The sequence below is a fragment of the Ursus maritimus genome, unplaced genomic scaffold (genome assembly GCF_017311325.1).
Source record: "Ursus maritimus isolate PB19 unplaced genomic scaffold, ASM1731132v1 scaffold_19, whole genome shotgun sequence".
In the NCBI taxonomy this organism is placed as follows: Eukaryota; Metazoa; Chordata; class Mammalia; order Carnivora; family Ursidae; genus Ursus; species Ursus maritimus.
In genome coordinates, this window is record NW_024424341.1 from 33,349,414 (window position 1) to 33,367,735 (window position 18,322).

Here is an 18,322-nt window from a genome sequence, read left to right on the forward strand (position 1 = left end):
GACAGGATTATACAACAGTGAGACAAAGTTCTTTCCCTCATGAACTTCAGAGGAGAGAGACGTGAACCAATAGTCATGTAAATAATTCCAAACCATAATAAGTCCTATGAAAAAAATAAATAAACAAAGAAACCTAATTTGGTCTTAGATATGAAGGAAGATTTCCTATAGAAAGAGACATCTGAGATAAAAGTCAAAAAAATGAATATAAATTAACACATGGAGGAGGAAAAGAACATTCCAGGCAAAGATTGAAGAGCATTTTCAACAGTTCATAAGATGAAACATGATACAATCAAGGTCAGTAGGAGGGCAGAAAGGACAAAGCAAAAAAAACAAAGGTAAGATTAATAAGATATAGGCAGAGGCCACAAAAGGAAGGATAGGAAGCACAACAACTGGCTGAACTTATCAGAACATAAACAAATAAACAAGCAAAAAAAATCACCACCAAGTAGAACTTATTCTAAAATACAGAGGGTTAGCATTAAAAAATTTATTCTAAATTGGGGCACATGGGTGGCTCAGTCGGTTAAGCGTCTGCTCAGGTCATGATCCCCGTGTCCTGGGATTGAGCCCCATGTCGGGCTCCCTGCTCAGCAGGGAGCCTGCTTCTCTCTCCCCTCCCTGCTCGCACATGCTCTCTCACTCACTCGCTCTCTCTCAAATAAATAAATAAAATCTTTTTTAAAAAAGGAACTTTGTTGTAAATTATATCAAGTGCTCAAAAGAGGAAGATTTAAACAGAAAGAAAACTTAACTGTATTAGAAAATTATAATATGTTCAAGGATTAGAAGACTTTTCCATGCATTCTTCCCATCTGAAAAAGCTACCTGAGAAAATACTCCAACATTATGAAACACAAGTCCAAGAAAAAAGAAAATTATGGAATATATAAAAGGGTAGTAAGAAGATAAGTATATTTAAATCTAAATAGTCGTTGATAATTTAACTATTATACTTAAGGAAATGTTAAAGATGTAATGCTAAGAAAGTAGGTACAGTGTAACAACACAATAGTAACAAAGTCTGTATATAAAATTTAAATATTTAATTAAAAGACAGGAGAGGGATCGAGTAGAGAGAAAACAAAGAGAGACTAAGTTGCTTACCTCGCTCAAGAAGGAGACCATAAGAATTGTTTTACTCCTAGACACTACTAGAAAAAGTAGTTTCAAATATGTTTAAGAATTTAAAGACAACCATTACAAAAGTAAGAGGTGTATATATAACTACCAGAACACTTAAAGAAAAAAAGATGGGGCATCTGGGTGGCTCAGTCAGTTAAGCAACCACCTCTTGATTTCAACTCAAATCATGACCTCAGGGTCCTGAGATCAAGCCCTGGGACGGGCTCTGCTCTTAGCATGGGAGTTTGCTTGAGGTCCTCACCCTCTGCACCTCCCCCGACTTGTGCTTTAAAATAAATAAAAACTAAATCTTTAAAAAGAGAAAAAAAGAAATGTCACAAAATAATCAATCCCAAGAAAACAAAAAAAGCATGATAAACAGAAAATATAAAATACAATGTCATAAATATTTTCAAACATATCAGTATTCACAATATTACCCATACACATTGACATGGAAACCTATCCAGTACACATACAAAGAGACCTTGAGAGTTCCAAGCTGCATCTCATGACAAAATCAATAAGGTTCTAAGCAATCTACTTGCTATAATTATTCAGCTTTATTTACTTAAGTATGTATCGTAATTATCAATAGTTATTTGTATAATACAGATATCAAATTTTGTGTTCTCCAAAAACTACACATTTTTCCAATATCAATACTGATCACATATTAAGTCACTAAAAATTCAGTAACACTGCAAAAGGAAGTGAAATATACATTTTAACCTCCAACCATAATGCATGAAAACTTGAAGTTAAAAGCAGCAAAAAGAGAATCAAAACGATAATATTAATTTGATTATATGGAAATTGTAAAACACTTTTCTAAATAACTCATGGGTAAAAGAGCATATAGCAACTGAAAATACGTTGTATTTAGGAAAAAAATATCAATTAGAAGACATAATAAGAATTCTGTAGTTAAGATCAGACTCTGGAAAAAAGTCATAGCTATAAATGTTTTCGTTTCGTATTTTCGAATATCAAATGTGAAAATAAGTAAGTTAAATATTCAACTCAAGTAGCCAGAAAATTAGGAACACAAATATTTTGGAAATAATTTGGTATGATCTAGTAAAACTGAATATTTGAGTACACTAGGACTCAGGAATTCTGCATCGAAGTATTTACCACAGATAATCTCTAGTGTGGATGTACCAGGAGACAGCTACCAAAAATACTCACAGCAACACTGCTTGTAATAGCAAATCATGAAAATAAAAGAAGAAACTGAAGTCCAAATGTCCATCCATAATAGAATAGATAAATGAATTCCATACATTTGCATATGTTATATTCGTGTATTACACACTATGCATTGTATTTTAATATAGTTCTGGATTTATATATATAAATACATATATTCATAAATTCTTACAGAGAAATATTGTACTCCAGTAAAAAATGAAATACATTAACAAGGATAAATCTCAAAAGCATAATACTGAGCAAAAAGCAAGATGCACAAGAATTCACACAACTGGATTCCAATTCTATAAGGTTCAAAATCAGGGAAATTCAAGCAACGTAAACTTTAGGGATGCAAAATTGTTGTAAAGCTGTAGAGAAAATAAAGGAAAGAATCACAAATTCAGAATAGTTGCCTCTTAGAGGGATGGGCATACACTGAGAAAGGAATACGAAGAGGGCTGAAAACATATTCTATTTTTAAAAGTATGCTGTTAGTACATTCATGATTATTAATATTATTAAATTATAGACACTATATACATTTTTGTTTGCATATTATAGTTCATAAATAAAAGGAGAAAAGGTAAATAGATGAAGGAATGAATAATGATAAATCAGAAAGTGATCAATGTAAAGCAGAAAATAGTGAAATGGGAAAAATAAAGCTTAATTACAGGTTGATTTTATGGAAAAAATTCAATGTAAGAGACAAACAGCTGGCAACCTCAAAAACAGGAAAAAGCGGGAAAGCATGGAGCTACAACATTAGGAAGAGAAGAGCATCACCAAGTATATGAAAGAGATATTTTGAAAATATAAGGGAAAACTATTTACACCTCTTCAAATAAATGTTAAAATAGGGACAATAATGAATGGTATTCTTACTAAATATAAATTACCAAAAATTACTCAAGAAGAGGACATATGAAAAAAATCAACAATGGAAAATGCTATCAAAAATTGTCTCCAAAAATATTCCAGACACAGAAAATATCGTAACCAACTTATTTCTTTCAAAAAACACTCAAGAGAAAGCTTAATTGGCATGTTGTATAAACTATTCTTGAAAACAGAGGAAAAAATAAAAGGTTAATCAATTACTTGCATGAAACCAGCATTATCCTGACATTAAAATTTGACTAAATTGGTACACACACAAAAAGAAACCAAAGACCAACCACGTTTCTGAATATCAATACTAAAATTCTAAACACACATAGCAGCTGGCCCAACTTCACAAAATATTAAAATTTAAAAATGCATTGGCACCAAGTGTGTTTCTTTCAAAATATGGAAAGTTAGCCTTAGGAAATTACAGTTACTAAATTACAGGAAGTTTACGATAAAGAGAAAGATTATATGGTCAGCTCAGTAAGTATGAAAAAAAGCACCTAATAAAGTATAACACCTATTCCTTGTTAAACAGAAAACAGTAAACGAGGTAAAGGAACTTGAATTAACAGCAAACATACTATGTACCTTTTATCAACAGGCACTGCTTTAATTAATGGTGAAATGAAGGGCAGTTTTATTAAATCAGAAGCAAGAAACGACACAAATCCTAACTATTGCACCATTATATAGTGCTTTCTGAAAATTCTGGCTAACGAAGTGAGAGTAGAAAAATACATAAAGTATCTGACTAATAGAAAAGGTAAGAGCGGTGCCTGGGTGGCTCAGTTGGTTAAGCATCTGGCTTTGGCTCAGGTTGTGATCTCAGGGTCATAGGATGGAGCCCCTCACCAGGCTCCCTGCTCAACAGGAGTCTGCCTCTCCCTCTGTCCTTCCCCCTCCCCGCCAATGCCGGCTCATGTTTGCTCTCTTTCTCTCTCAAATAAATGAATAAAAGCTTAAAAAAAAAAAAAGGAACAGGTAAGATAATTTGAGGATGATGTGACTAGAAATCCAGAAAGAATTGAACGATATACATTAGATCGTTAAGAATTCAGGTGAATAGTTAAAAACAAATATCCTAAAAAATTACACTTCTAATATATAAACAATAAAAAATTATATACAATACCCTATTCACAAAAGCAACAACAATTTAAATGACCTAATAATAAACTTAGGATCTGTATCAAGAAAACTAGAAAGCTTTGCTAAAAAAAGAGGTTTAATAAATAGCGAGAAATAGGTTCTTGAATGAGAAGACTCAAACTCACAAAGATGCCAATTCTTCCCAAAGTGATCCGTAAATCTAGTGCAATTAAAGGAAAAAGCTCATCTGGATTTTATTTGGGAACTTTATCAACTGAAATCATCAAAAACATTTTTGAGAAAAGAATTATGAACGTGGACTCAAATTACCAAACAATAAAATGTTTTCTAAAAGCACAATAACTAAAACTGTATGCAAGAGAATGCCCGTAAATAAATTCACATTACTTACTATCTGTAATAATCTCATCAAAGATAAACCTGGCATTTCAAATCAGAGGGAGAATAATGAATTGTTCCATAAATAGTGTTGAAATGACGGATTAGCCATGGCAGTGACCGTATCCCTATTTCACGCCACACAGCAAAATAAATTACAGTTAATATTAAGTGTACAAAATTTATGCCATATAGGAAACAGAAAAGACTACAGATCAACGGCTATATGCTTCGACACAAGGAAGACCTTCTGCCTACTTCAAGGAAGGAAAGGAGGAAGTAAAGAAGGAAGGAGGGAAGTTGGAAGGATAGAGACAAGAAGGAATCTTAAATACATACATATTTAATCTAGTATGAATGTTTAAGTTACTCTCCTTATAAAAAAATCACAACAGGCAAAAATAATAACTAACTAGAAAGAAAACAAATATTTTTGTTAATGTATGTTATAGACAACAATTAATAGTCTTTTAAATCTTTATACATCAAGAAGAAATGCAAAACACCTCTCAAATTGCATTTTTTTAACAATAATACCAGTAGTGCTAAGACTCCAGTAAAATAAACGTGCCAGTTACTGCTGGAAATATCTTTTCTGGATGGCAAGGATGTCCTTTCTGGAGAGCAATCGACAGTATTAGCAAAAGTCTTTATTTTTTTTTTATAAAGGGATACTCATTGAACTTCCCCATCTAGAAATTTACCATAAGGAAGTATCAGCAACTTACACAAAGATTTTGACTTAAAATACTGAAAATTTTAAAACAAGGTATGTATAGGGGCGCCTGGGTGGCACAACGGTTAAGCGTCTGCCTTCGGCTCAGGGCGTGATCCTGGCATTATGGGATCGAGTCCCACATCAGGCTCCTCCGCTATGAGCCTGCTTCTTCCTCTCCCACTCCCCCTGCTTGTGTTCCCTCTCTCGCTGGCTGTCTCTATCTCTGTCGAATAAATAAATAAAATCTTAAAAAAAAAAAAACAAGGTATGTATAGAATCTAATAGACTACAAGGTGGTCAATTACATGGGACAGCATATTGACATTATGTTACAGGATACTACTAAATAAAAGAAATACTTATATTGTCTAAAAGAGCTGCATAATGCTTTGGATAGTATGGCCATAATTTTATATTTTGTAGTTATCATATATTGGATATATGATAAAGAAATTTGATATTCCTTATGTAAGGAGAAAAAGATCAGAAGGATATACATCTATGTTAACAGTGGACTGCTAAATAAAAGAAGTGGGAGCTATTTTTTCTTTTCTGCTTTTCCTATTTTTAAAACTTTTTGATGGTATTTATTTGCTTTATAATCTTATTTTTTAATTTATTAAGAAAACATATACTGGGGAGAAGGAACGGAGTTAAGATAGCTGAAAAGAAGACATATGAGCACCTATTACTGTAGCTGATTTTAAAACCTCCAGACCCAAACTTATTATAATCTGAGGACCCGAAAATCTTCTAAGGAAGGTTGTAGAGGTATGACTGGTAATTTTTTTTTAATCCTAAAAAATAAGAATTGCAGGCAGAAAAGAAACACATGCCCTGATTTTCCTGTTCTACAAACTTCTAACCAAAGAGCTTTCTGTGAATTCTCCATGAAAATCCTAAAATGGTTTTTTTCAAGGTCAGATGATAGGTCTACATTTAAGTATGGCATGATTTAGTAACACCAACATGGAACCACTACAAGCAAGATATTTTCTGGTTCCTTTTGTTGTTCTCAATGCAACACTCACCTACCCATGCCTGGGATTCTGTGCCAAGCACAGTGCCTGACAAGCTAGGGCAGCAGTACCACCAAGTAACAAAAGGAGAGAAATTGGAAGGGAATTGGAAGGGAAACTATGGGCATTTTATAATTTAACAAGAGATAAGTAGTGGTCCCCCCAGATGACCTAGTTTAAATCTTGGTTCTACCATCTGGTAGCTATAAGTCTCAGTTTCTGAATCATTAATGGGGACAACAAAACTAGTACCCATCCCATAAGTACTACTAAAGGAGATAATGCCAAGAATTTAGACATGTCTGACACATAGTCAATACTCACTGAATGCTATTATCACTGTTTTTACTCTTAAGATTATTTTATACAAGCATCATAGGAAGGTGCACTTCAATAACCTCTTTATGCATCAGCCAGGATCAGAGATTAGATTTCTTCAAAAGACATACTGATTCATTACATCAAAAGCAAATGGGATTTGCACCAGCTTCCCCTAAATACCATAATACCAGAGACATGGCTAAACAAGAGTGGAAGGGTTGGGGGTAATAAAACAGAAATGCCTTATGATATCAAAGACTTTGCCATTTCTTCCATGTGTGATAACCGAGGTAAGAAAACAATCCATGACCTTCTACAAAGTACCAAAACACACATTAATTTAGAGAGAAAATTAGCTCTATTATTTGAAGAAGGTCCATATGTGTTTGCATCCCCAAGGCAGCCACTGTGTGGTTCCCTTCTTCTTATTATTAACTACAAGACCCTTACCAAAGTCTGTTTCACAGATCTCCATGTGTACCATAGTCTTCAAAGTGAATGTGGTTTTAGGCGGCAACACAGACAAGCAAATACAGCAATGTAAACATCAAGACACTAAAATCTTACCCATTCACCTTTTAACCAGTAGGAGTTCACAAATAAGTTTGGGGTTTCCAGGGAAAGTTCAGATATCAAGTGTTTCCCATAATGTCAAGGCCTGTGGTATCAGCTGGAGAGATGGGTCCTGACCCCATTCTTCATCAAGGAGAGAATTAAACGAGACTCAAGGCTGTGTTGAGCCTCGTTGACCTCCTTTACTAAGACTTGCATAAGAAAGTAATAATGACGTCAAGATTTTCAAGGCAATTCTCTGAAAGAGTCCAGCAAGATACTGTCTGTCTCATGTACGATACACTCAGATTTTAGTGAAGGCAAATGGCCAGTTTTAGCCTTTCAAGCATTTGTCTCCTTCAATAGAGTAAAAGAGGCTTTTGCTTTTGATCCCTTCTCGGAGATGTTGGTGAAAAGACTAAAGCAGATGACTTAAAAACTTCTACCCAAACCCAAGACTCAGCAATCCTTTTGACTACAAGACTGCATCAGCTTTACTGATAATACAAAGCCAAACGCTGTCCACGAGTTTTGCTTATAAGAAACCAATGTCCACTGATCAACTGATCAATGAAAGAGAGAAAACAGGCTTAAGAGTTACATGCCCTTAGGAAAACTGAAAGACTGACCGTCCTTCAAACTTCATGCAAAACAGACTGTCAAGATCAGTGTCAACTTTCATGTAAATGAAAGTTCTGAATATATTCTTTCCTTTATTACACAGATTGCTTTTTGCATCCCGCATTGGGCTGGGTGCTGAAGCTGGAACAAGACCAGAGAATCCCTGCCCCTCCCCAAAACTTACAACCTGGCAGGAGACTTAGAAAATAAGATGATAAATTATAACATATTGAGGTGAGTGCTATAATGAGGGAAGAACGGGGTCCTACAGGAGCCCAAAGAAAACCCTTGAGGAGCCAGGGAAGGTTTGCCAAGAGCAACATCTAAATTGAGACATAAAGGATGAGCAGGATTTAAGCAAGCAAAGTGGCAGGGTTGGTAACAGCGCCCCAGTCATTTGGAGAGGTACAGATAAAGGAGAGCACATGGAATATTCCAGGAACCAAGAGCAAAACTCTGGACGGAATACAGCCATAAGCAGAGAACCAGCAGGAGGTGAGACATGACAACACTGGGATTTTAGAAAGTTCCTCATGAGAACAGCATCGAGAAAAACTGGACAGATGCACAGATACCAGCTCAGAGGTTTTGGAGTGACCCAAGTTGTGGGAGCTGCCTCCTGGATTCAAGTGGGGAGAGAGAATATGAAGGGGAAGGGTCAGATCTGGGAAATACCAGGATGCTGATCCAAGAGAACACCATAAAGGACGGCACAAAGGACGCCGTATTTCTAGCTGAGGGACTGACGGACAGAGGCACTACTGATGCTAGGAACCCAGAAGGAGAAGCGAGATTTACATAGGAAGATCGTAAGCTCAACTTTGGATATTTTGAGTGTAAAGAGTCCCAGTGGAGTAAGATGGGTCACTCGAGTTGAAAGGGAAAACCCAGGCGAGTGTCAGAGACTTGGAAATCATCATACAGTCACTGCATCACAATGAGAGAGCAGAAGAACCTCGGGTCAAAACTATAAGAATCTCCAAAGTTTAAGAAACGGGCAGCAGAAGATGAGGACAGAAAGGCAACTCAGGAGTGGGAGAATCAGTCAAGGAAAATGTTTCAACAGTAAGGCATGGAGACCCAACAGAAACGATGGCATCTGAAATACTTCCCTGCACGCGACGCTGTGCTACATGCCAAATGGAAAAACAAAGGAATCACAAGCATGATCATAACACACAGCCTGTCTGTCAGTATCAAGACCCGGGCTGCCCCAAGAAGCTGGCAAGTGACAAATGACGTCTTCAAGCAAGACACCAAAAACCGAAAATACAAGCAAGGTGACAGATGTGTATTCTGGAGAACTCAGAGCGGGACTCACCGATCAGTGAAATCAGCTCACCAAGCAGCAAAAGGCAAGAATGGTGTGGTGGGTCACGGGCACCACACCCAGGTCCCCTTGTCAGGGTCTGTGTGCCCATCCCCTTGGCTTCTAGGAGCATCTCTGCTGCAGAAGGTGCACAGATGTGTCTCTCAAAGGGAACTGCCCTCTGCCACAGGGAACTGCCCTGCCCAAGAAAACACTCCCCACCCCTCCCCACCCCACCATAGGATAGCCTGCTAGCAGTGACTGGATGACGCAGGGAGGTGAGGGCCCGGTTCCCTGCCCTCAATGTGGGACATTTCTGTAGGGCTATCCCAGATCCAGAGCCTTCCACAACACCAGGTGAGACCTCAGTTGTGACCTCACTGCAGGTCAGCTTGCCCCTCTGTCCCATCTTGCCTTCCTCACTTCCTTACACGTGTTTCTCCTGAGAGACTTCTTCAGGAAACCCTCTAGATGGAATTCTCCATTTCAGAGTCTGGGTCCAGGCAGCTCAACCTAAAATGGATGGTGTGTATCAAACTAGGCCAAGCTGCTGAGGCTAGAGCAGAGCCAAGAGGCAGAAGCAGCTGTGAACCACAGTTTTGTGTGTGTCGGTGTGAAAGGGGCTCTGTCACACGCCAGATTCAGAGAATGGCCACTCTCAATCCAGTCATCACTCATCATGAGGGACAATGCCTTGAATGTTTCAATTTGCTTTAAGGGATTTTTGTTACCTAATAAATCTACACAAGATCTGGTGGAAGGCAAAAATGGAATCTTGAATGTCAAGGACAATCTGAAGGAACCATCTTAAGAGTAAAACCCTACGGGAAGCAGTAAAGGAAGCTCACTCAAGAGAAGGGCAAGGTGGTCTAAGAGCATGGGTTTCAAACATTTTCAATCATTCATCCAACAGTATTTATTGAAAAGCTACCATGTGCCCAGTAAAGGGCCACGAGTTGGGAATGCCTAATACAGACTAATACAGACATGGTCCTGCCCTCATAGAGTTTAGAGTCTTGCAGAAAATGCTGGAACTCCTCAGCTATGGAACCCTTTTCCCAATCAAAAATGGTTCCAGGAAACCTAAAACATAAAATCAGATGCATGCAATAATTTCTTAGTCTAGATATCTTTTGTAAGTTTAATTTATGCCACTTTCTTATCACTGAACTAACTCATGAGAACAATATGCCTATTTTGATTAATAACGAAATTTTTCAGTGAGGTCCAAGACTGTTAGCTGTCCTCCTGTTACAGCCTCAACAATTTATTTCTGCATTTGGTTTGCTTGTAAATAAGAAAACAATCTTTGATTTGCTAAGAAAAGTAGTTGTAAGTGGTATCAGGTTTGGTTTGCTTTATTTTTATGATTTATGATTTATGATCTCAGGGCATTCTGCATTCTAACGGGTCCTGAAGTCTGAAAGAAGAAGCAAAGGAAATGTTTGTTTTGTGGTTGACCCTCTAAACATAACAATCACTCATATTACTTCTCTCAAATTAAAAAGTCAGGGTAGAATGACCTAGAACTCTCAATAAACCCCAACACTCTCTTTTACACAATAAAAGGAGGAAAGCATTAGATGGTCAGTTATTATCACACAATGATTATTACACCATGTCTAGAACATTCACCAACCACTACCATTTGAACACTGAGTGGGTGTTAACTGAGTGGGGTCCACTGTGCTGTAAAGCATATTTGCTTGTATAATTATACGTGAGGAGATATAAACAGGCGCGAATTTTTTTTAAGAACATTGCAGACCTACAATGTTGCTAAAACAGTGTGTTTACCAGAGGTTCAAATATATGTCCAGAGATGGCAGGAAAAGCTGTATTCTGAGGTGTACTCACAAAAAATAGTTGACTTGGCTGTTCCTTTTAATGTACTGAACACTCCAACGTGTTAAAAGTGTGGTATACAACCATATGTGGGCGTTAGGCCTTTATCACATTCTGAACAACAGTTTAAAAAACATTTGTGGCTGCAGCTCCAGCACCTGGCATGGTTCTAGGCACACCATTGACACATAATAAATACTTAATTGATGGATTATTAAACAAATGACTATTTTTAAGTAAAATTCATATCCAGAATTCATATAAGCTCCATGGCTTGTTAGTGAGGCCCACTGAAACATAATTTGTAAAACGCTGGACTAGAAGACAAGGAAATGAAAATCAGAGTGGAAAATTCCCTGGTCAAGAAACTGACGATAGTGTGGTGGCCCCTTGGTCGGGGAATTCCTGGCATGGCAGTGTGTGCCCTGCTCAGGAATAACCCCCGTGGGCCAGAACACCAAGGCCCGGCAGGGTTCCTGAAGCTCTTCACACATGCAGACAAACAAGATGATGACACTCCCTACTAAGTGAGGTTTATTTGAAGAAGTAACAGGCACAATCAGAAGGAGAGATTTCAAAAACAGAAGTGATCTCCCTGTACAGAAGAGGCCATCCAGGTGCAAAAAACCTAAAGGACACATCTAGGAGCACGCTGTTACCAAGTGGCAGAGTGTGGGCCAGAAACCCGGCAGTATCGATCAGGACTCAGTCAAGGAAGCAGAACCACTAGGATATATACATGAAGAGATAGACTGCAAGGAATTGGCTTATGTGTTTGAGGGGGAGGGGTGCTGGCTAGGCCAGTCGGAAGTTCACAGTGCAGGTCATTAGGGAGGGCAAGCTGGAACTCTTCCCAACTGCAGCTGCTAGTCACAGGTGGAATTTTTTCTTCTTCAGGTAAGCCTCAGTTCTGACTGAATCAGGCCCACCAAGATTATTGAGAATACTCTCCCTTAAATTCAACTGATTATGGACTTTAATCACATCTACAAAATAGCCTCACAGAAAGACCTACATTAGTGTTTGACAGAATAATTGGGGACTGGAGCCAGCTAGGTTGACACCTAAAACACTATCATGTCCATTTACCTATAACACCATGGTGATCTGTCCACCATTCCTCTCCTCTCAGAAAAATGCTGTTACGACAAACCCTCAGTGAAGAACTTTATCTCCTGGTCCTCAATTTAGCAAGATCTTTAGAAAGGTTCTGTATCTCTACATTATATATGTTCTACTTTTTTCTCCAGCTAAAATTACTGAAGATGCCAGACCCCACGGTCACAGGTCAGCAGAAGAGGGGTTTGTAGGGTTTTTGGAAAATCCCTTCTCCTATGAATGCAAGTCCCATAACCCACCGTCTACATGACAACTGTTATCCAAGTCATCCACGTGCAGAACCAGGGGAATGGAGATGGCTGATCCATTCTGCCACTTTGCCCCTGGATATCACATTCACTCTCTCTACACAATCATGCCCAAGATTCTTAAAAGTGTTGCCCACACACCCTCTTGCTCCTCATCGTACCGCAGTCAGACCCTCCCTCACCCACCAACACACCCTATGGAACAGATGCTCCCTAAGGTTACCAATGACTTCCTGGTATTAAATCCAAAGGACACTGTAGACCATGCCTTCTTTCTTGAAATACAGTTTCCCACTGTCTTCCATAACAGCAAAGCCTCTTGTTTTTCCTTCTACCTCTCTTGCTATTCCTTGTAAATCTGATATCACTTCCTTCTCTTCTTCCATAGTTTTCTCCAGTATTCCATCACTGGACCCTCCTCATGTTTACATATTGTCCTTCGGCTTTAATTGTGATCTGTCCACTAATAATTCCCAATCTCCTGAGCCAGGTGCTCCTTCTGAGCTTTAGGTTCTCATGATCACTGCTGTGGACCTCTATACCCAACGTTCCACAAACACTCTGAACTCACTGTCCTTTCCACCACCCTACTGCTTTCAATTAATGCTTCTTCCTGGGCTCTCTATCTCCATGACCGGCTCCACTATCCACCTAATGGAGCAAAACAAAAAAACCAAACAGTTACCCCTCAACTCCTGCCTTTCTCTCAATTTGAAGGGATGAGGGATCGGTACAGCTCATTTCCTTACACTCCTCAGTGGCCACCACCTCTCCTAAGAAGCCTTCCACTTCTCCAAGGCTGGATTCCCCCCATCATCCCAGAGAACCCCATCTTCCCCCGTATTAACTTTTCCCATTGCACTGTAAAGTGCGTATTTCCTTAACTATATCTCCACTAGACTATGGACTTACGGAAAACACAATCTCATCATTTCCCTAGTGCCTGGCATATATTTGGTGTTCTAGTAACATACAATGAACAAATCAAAGATGATGCTATGAATTCAGCCATATCTATACCTCTCTTCACCATCCAAGAGATGCAGAAAGACCTATAACTCTGGAATCTAAATGTGTGTCTCTAATACTTAAGATCTTTGATAATTACCATGCCTAAACCATTCCTTAGCAATTGGTCAGATTGCAAGAAGCCGTATAAACTCCTTTCAAGGACAGTTTAACCCCCTGAAGAAATGATCTTACACAATGAAGAATGACTTGACATAAAAGTCTACCTGAAAATAAGCTGATATCTACCCACAGGGAATAATTTAAAATAACTTTCAAAAGATGGGAGAATCATAGTTCCATTTGATATTCACCAGGTGCCTACTATGTGCCAAGGGATCAATTCAACTCAACCAATATATTCTCTTTGAAGATATCTGATTCTTCAAATACTGGTACAGAGAAGTTACATCACTGACCGTTTATTCAGCTACTACACATTTGACAGGAATTACCTCAGGTTTGACTGGTGAATAGGGAAATGATGTCAGTATAACAAGTAAGTTGCATTGATTCTTATGTAATTTTTCCTAGCTTGTTAATATTCTGAAGCAATCCTAGCAACGCACCCTCACAAAGGAACAGAAAGATTTAATGATGCAAGAAGACCTTGGAACAAAGCTGAAAATGCACTCCAGTGCCTTCTTTTAACACGAGTGGTGGCGGATTATGGCTTCAAGAACCACTATGCTTTCTACTAGGTTAACCAGCCCTGGCGAAGCTGCAAGTTGCAGATAAAGAAGCTATGAAACCATTTCTCCTAGTAAAGATGAATAAAGAGGCCTATGCCCTGGGCCAGAGGTAATTTTGATGAAAATAGTATCTATTAGAAACAAATGCCCCCTGTGATCTACAGAGAGGAGGCATGAACCCAATCTGAAGGCTGTGAAGGATGGACTGACCTGTTAAGGGCAAACACTAGCCAGGTGGAGATTTAACCAAGCTATGTTTTTATTAGATTCATTTTTGGTTTCGTTTCTGGTTACAAAATTCCATAAGTTTTCAACAATCTGCCTCAATCCCATTTTTCTCAGAAACCCATATTTTCCCATATTTTTAGTGTGTGATTTTGCAGAATACAAGGGCAGAAATGCCCATGTTCATCATTGCAGCAGAGTTAATTTTTAATGAAAGTAAATTTCTTTCAACAAAACTAAAATTATCCTATTATTATTGTTATTTATCTTATTGGGAATGAAAGGCAGGCAGTATTTTCATACACACACATACAAACATACACATAATCACACACATATATCTATTAGATATGGATGCATATGCTTACCAACCCCCCCAAAAAAGAAATATGGCACATTTCATCCTTTTAAGAAAGAACTCTGGGGTGTATAAATAAACTGTTGACAAACACGCAAGGAACTATCCCTGTCAAGTCCATCTTGGCTACTACTGACTTTGTCTACACATATACAGCATTCTCTGACCAATTTTGCCAAAGAAGAAGAGACAGACCTCCTCCACAATTGTCAGCTAATCACAAGGGAGGGGGTGTTAAACACCACCCAACAGCCACATGGAAAGCCACATGGTTGAAGCTTAGTTGCGTTCAATCCTAATGAGTAACGGTCTGGCTCTCTGGAAAGGGACTCAGCCACACCTCCTTCCAGAGAGAACTGAGAGCCACCCATACACATGGTGTTACCACCACTGAGTGATCACAAGCTGGGGAGAAAAAGAGAACAGAAGATAACACTCAATACAAGGATAACAAAGGTCAGCCAAGGTACTTTATATACGCTTAATTCAGTCTTCTGTTCACTGATTCTGTCAACGAGTATTTGAATGTGCAAGAAGCTAGGGACACAGAGAGGGAATAGACAAGAGAACTGGGCTCCTTATTCCCTGATTATGTCTTTCTGATACCCAAACATCTTAGTAAACGATTGATTATATTCTTGGGGTTGTAAACTCTAATGTTTGCTGGAGCCAGGTAAGTAACGTAAGAATGGGCACATGGTAATAGGGAGCGCTGGGACAAGGACAAACTAGAGATCACATGTACCATCTAGAGATACTCAAATCCATTTTTCTTATCTACCATGGAGGCAAACCAAAATACATAGATAGCCCACCCTGCTCACAGACTGCCACTTTATGACCCTTATGTCTAGGAGAATGTAGACCAGAGCATCTGGATAAGAATTTCATTTTGTATCCGGATACCAGATTCTAAGACAATCACCCAATATTTAAGATCACCTTTCTATAGGTGATGACTATAATACACCAGAAGATGATGAGAAGAACTCTTCTATAGGGGAAACAAAGCAGAAGTACCTATCAAGATCCAAAATTTTGGAAAGGGAGCTTGATTCTGTATTTCCTCATTATGATTGAAGAGTGCCATTACATAAAGTTTTTATTTTCTGACATTTTTTAAATCAGTACCTATTTCTTAAAAAAAAAAAAAAAAGCTATCTGAGGAAGGTTTACTCTTTACAATTTAATTATCTAAAGCACCAAAGAGAATACGAAGCATCTCTATAATCCAAATCTTGTCTTCATTAAAAAGGGTCAAGGATAATGTCAGTAGACACACAGGTAAAATGTATCAATTACAAATATAATCGTTCTTAGCCCACTCAACGTATGGTTTCTTGGTTAGAGGTTATAAGAAGCCATCTTATATATACTTGAATATTTAATTAATATAATACCATAATTAAGAATAAGATCAGTTTTCTTCTTTTTTGTCTTTTCAAGGTCAATATACTAGATATTCCAAGATCTTTCCTTAAATCGATATCCTTTTTTTACACACACAACAATTTTACAGTTAGAAATATATATATACTAATGTACAGTTCTCAGCACTTAATTGTTTTTAAAGCTAAATTCGGACAACAAATTAAATTCTTCGGTATATGTTATATAATGTAGACACAGGCCATAAAAATGTTAACATTGGTTACATTCTCATAATGCAAGTTAGCCTTTTTAGTAATGATGATGCAAATAATCAGCTATGGGAAAACTATTTTACATCTAGTACAATTACCTACTATCACAGAAGTAATTATTATTATTGTCCTGTTTATCAAACTCCAGTAGAAACTCTTGAGGTGCTAAGATAGTTCCAAGGCCAGTGTGAAAATTCCCCTTAACAGATTATGATTACCATTGTTAAGGAGGGTAGTTTCAGGTGAACATTAAACAAGAAATTATCCCCAGAAGGTTCTTAAGTTCCAAACTTCAAATGGGGAAATATTGACAGCTCCTGATACAGCCTCTTAATGCCTTCACAATACACCTAGGCAAATGTGAGCAGCTCTAGGGTGACTCAGAATCAATGGGTAGAAAAATCCACAATTCTCAGGAAATGAGCTTTGCCCCCGAAGAGTATCTACTCTTTACCAATGTCCTAATGGTGCTGGCTATACTTGGAAAAGCTCAATCAGACCTCCCATTTTACTGTGCTTCAACTTTTGGTTTCAGACATTGCTCCGCCATCTTGAAACAGACCTAAGTGCTTGCATGACACATTGGCCATGATCTGTCAAAGTTCTTCACCAGATTTCTACCAAACTTCACCTTCCTTATTAGCATAAGAATGAGGAAGGCAGTAGGGTTAAGAAGAGGTCAATTTGCAGCATTCTTTCAAGGAGTGCTAAGATCACCCACGTGTCCCATCTGAGCCCACTGGTTAGTAGTGGTCCATGACTGGGCCTTACCAAGTCCAGCATCATCCAAAAAAACCCAGTCACACAGGAAGCCAAGATGCTAACTTGCTTGTTCTCCATTCTTCTCACACAACAGCCAGCAAATCTACCATCTGAAAAGCTTCAGCCGCCCAGAGGGCCCACAGGAAAAAGCTCATCGTAGGTGAATCACCCCTACAGTCTCTTGCGGGTGAATCAACCCTGCAGCTTCTTACCCATTAGGTTAATTCCACCCTTTCGGGGTGCTCATCTCAATTTAGTCAAGAGCCTTGAGAACCAGGGCTAGTGTTCACGGCCTTATTTATTTAGGGAGTGCGGGTCCAGGCCGAGCGCTGACGCTGATTTCTTGGAGGATCAGTGGGCCTTCTGGTTGAAGATGGCTGGTCTCTTAGCTTCCTTACTCTGACCCTTATCTTGGGGCCAACACCGTTTTGGAGCCATTCTCCCCAGGGAGTGGGGCTTGTTTCTCATTTTGTCCACTTGTCGGGAACCCAAAAGCTGTAACAGTTGTGTCCAGAGCTAGCTACTACCCAGCTCCCAGAGGCCACAGCTATTCCTCCATTGTTTCACAGATGCCAGACTAACATCTTCCTTGACCACTTTTAAGACGCTTTCAAAGTCTCCGAGGCTGGCCACGACCTGAGTGGACCTGGGTGGACCTGGACACAGGTATCCACTGAAGGTGACGCAGAGTGTCGGGAGCAGGGCTCACATCCCAGGTCCTCCAGCAACATGTTACCACCCACCTCCGACTTCCATGTTCTCCTCCCTTCCACATAGGGCCCTCTGCAGCGCCCCCTCTCGCCCCCAGCAAGCACGACACCCGCAAGGACCGCCCCCACGCCCCGGCCTGGAGGGCTTCCGAGCCGGCGGCGGGGGCAGCAGGTGGGGGGAGGGAGGAGGCGGCCCAGTGGCCCTGGGGACCGGTTTGGCGGGTGTCCCCCGAACCCCAACCCGGTCGCCCCCCTCGCAGTCTCCCCCCACTCCCCTGGACCCCGCCTCGCCGGGGCTGGGCTCCGCTCCCACGCCCGCCCCCCACCTCTCCCGCGCCCCCGGCCCAGCCCGGGCCGCGCACCCCCCGCCCCGCACCCCCGCCGGCCGCCGCGCGGCCCCCAGCATTCCCGGCACGTCCGGCGCCGACTTTTACCTGTACTTTCTGCACTCGAGGCGGCTCGTCG

The 18,322-nt window shown here is 39.5% G+C and overlaps 1 protein-coding gene across 1 annotated transcript in view; it reads right to left on the minus strand.

Annotated features, from left to right (window-relative positions):
* The window catches only part of CDYL2 (chromodomain Y like 2), a 161,319-nt gene that overhangs the window by 142,560 nt on the left and 437 nt on the right, over positions 1-18,322 (minus strand). The window lies entirely within an intron of this gene.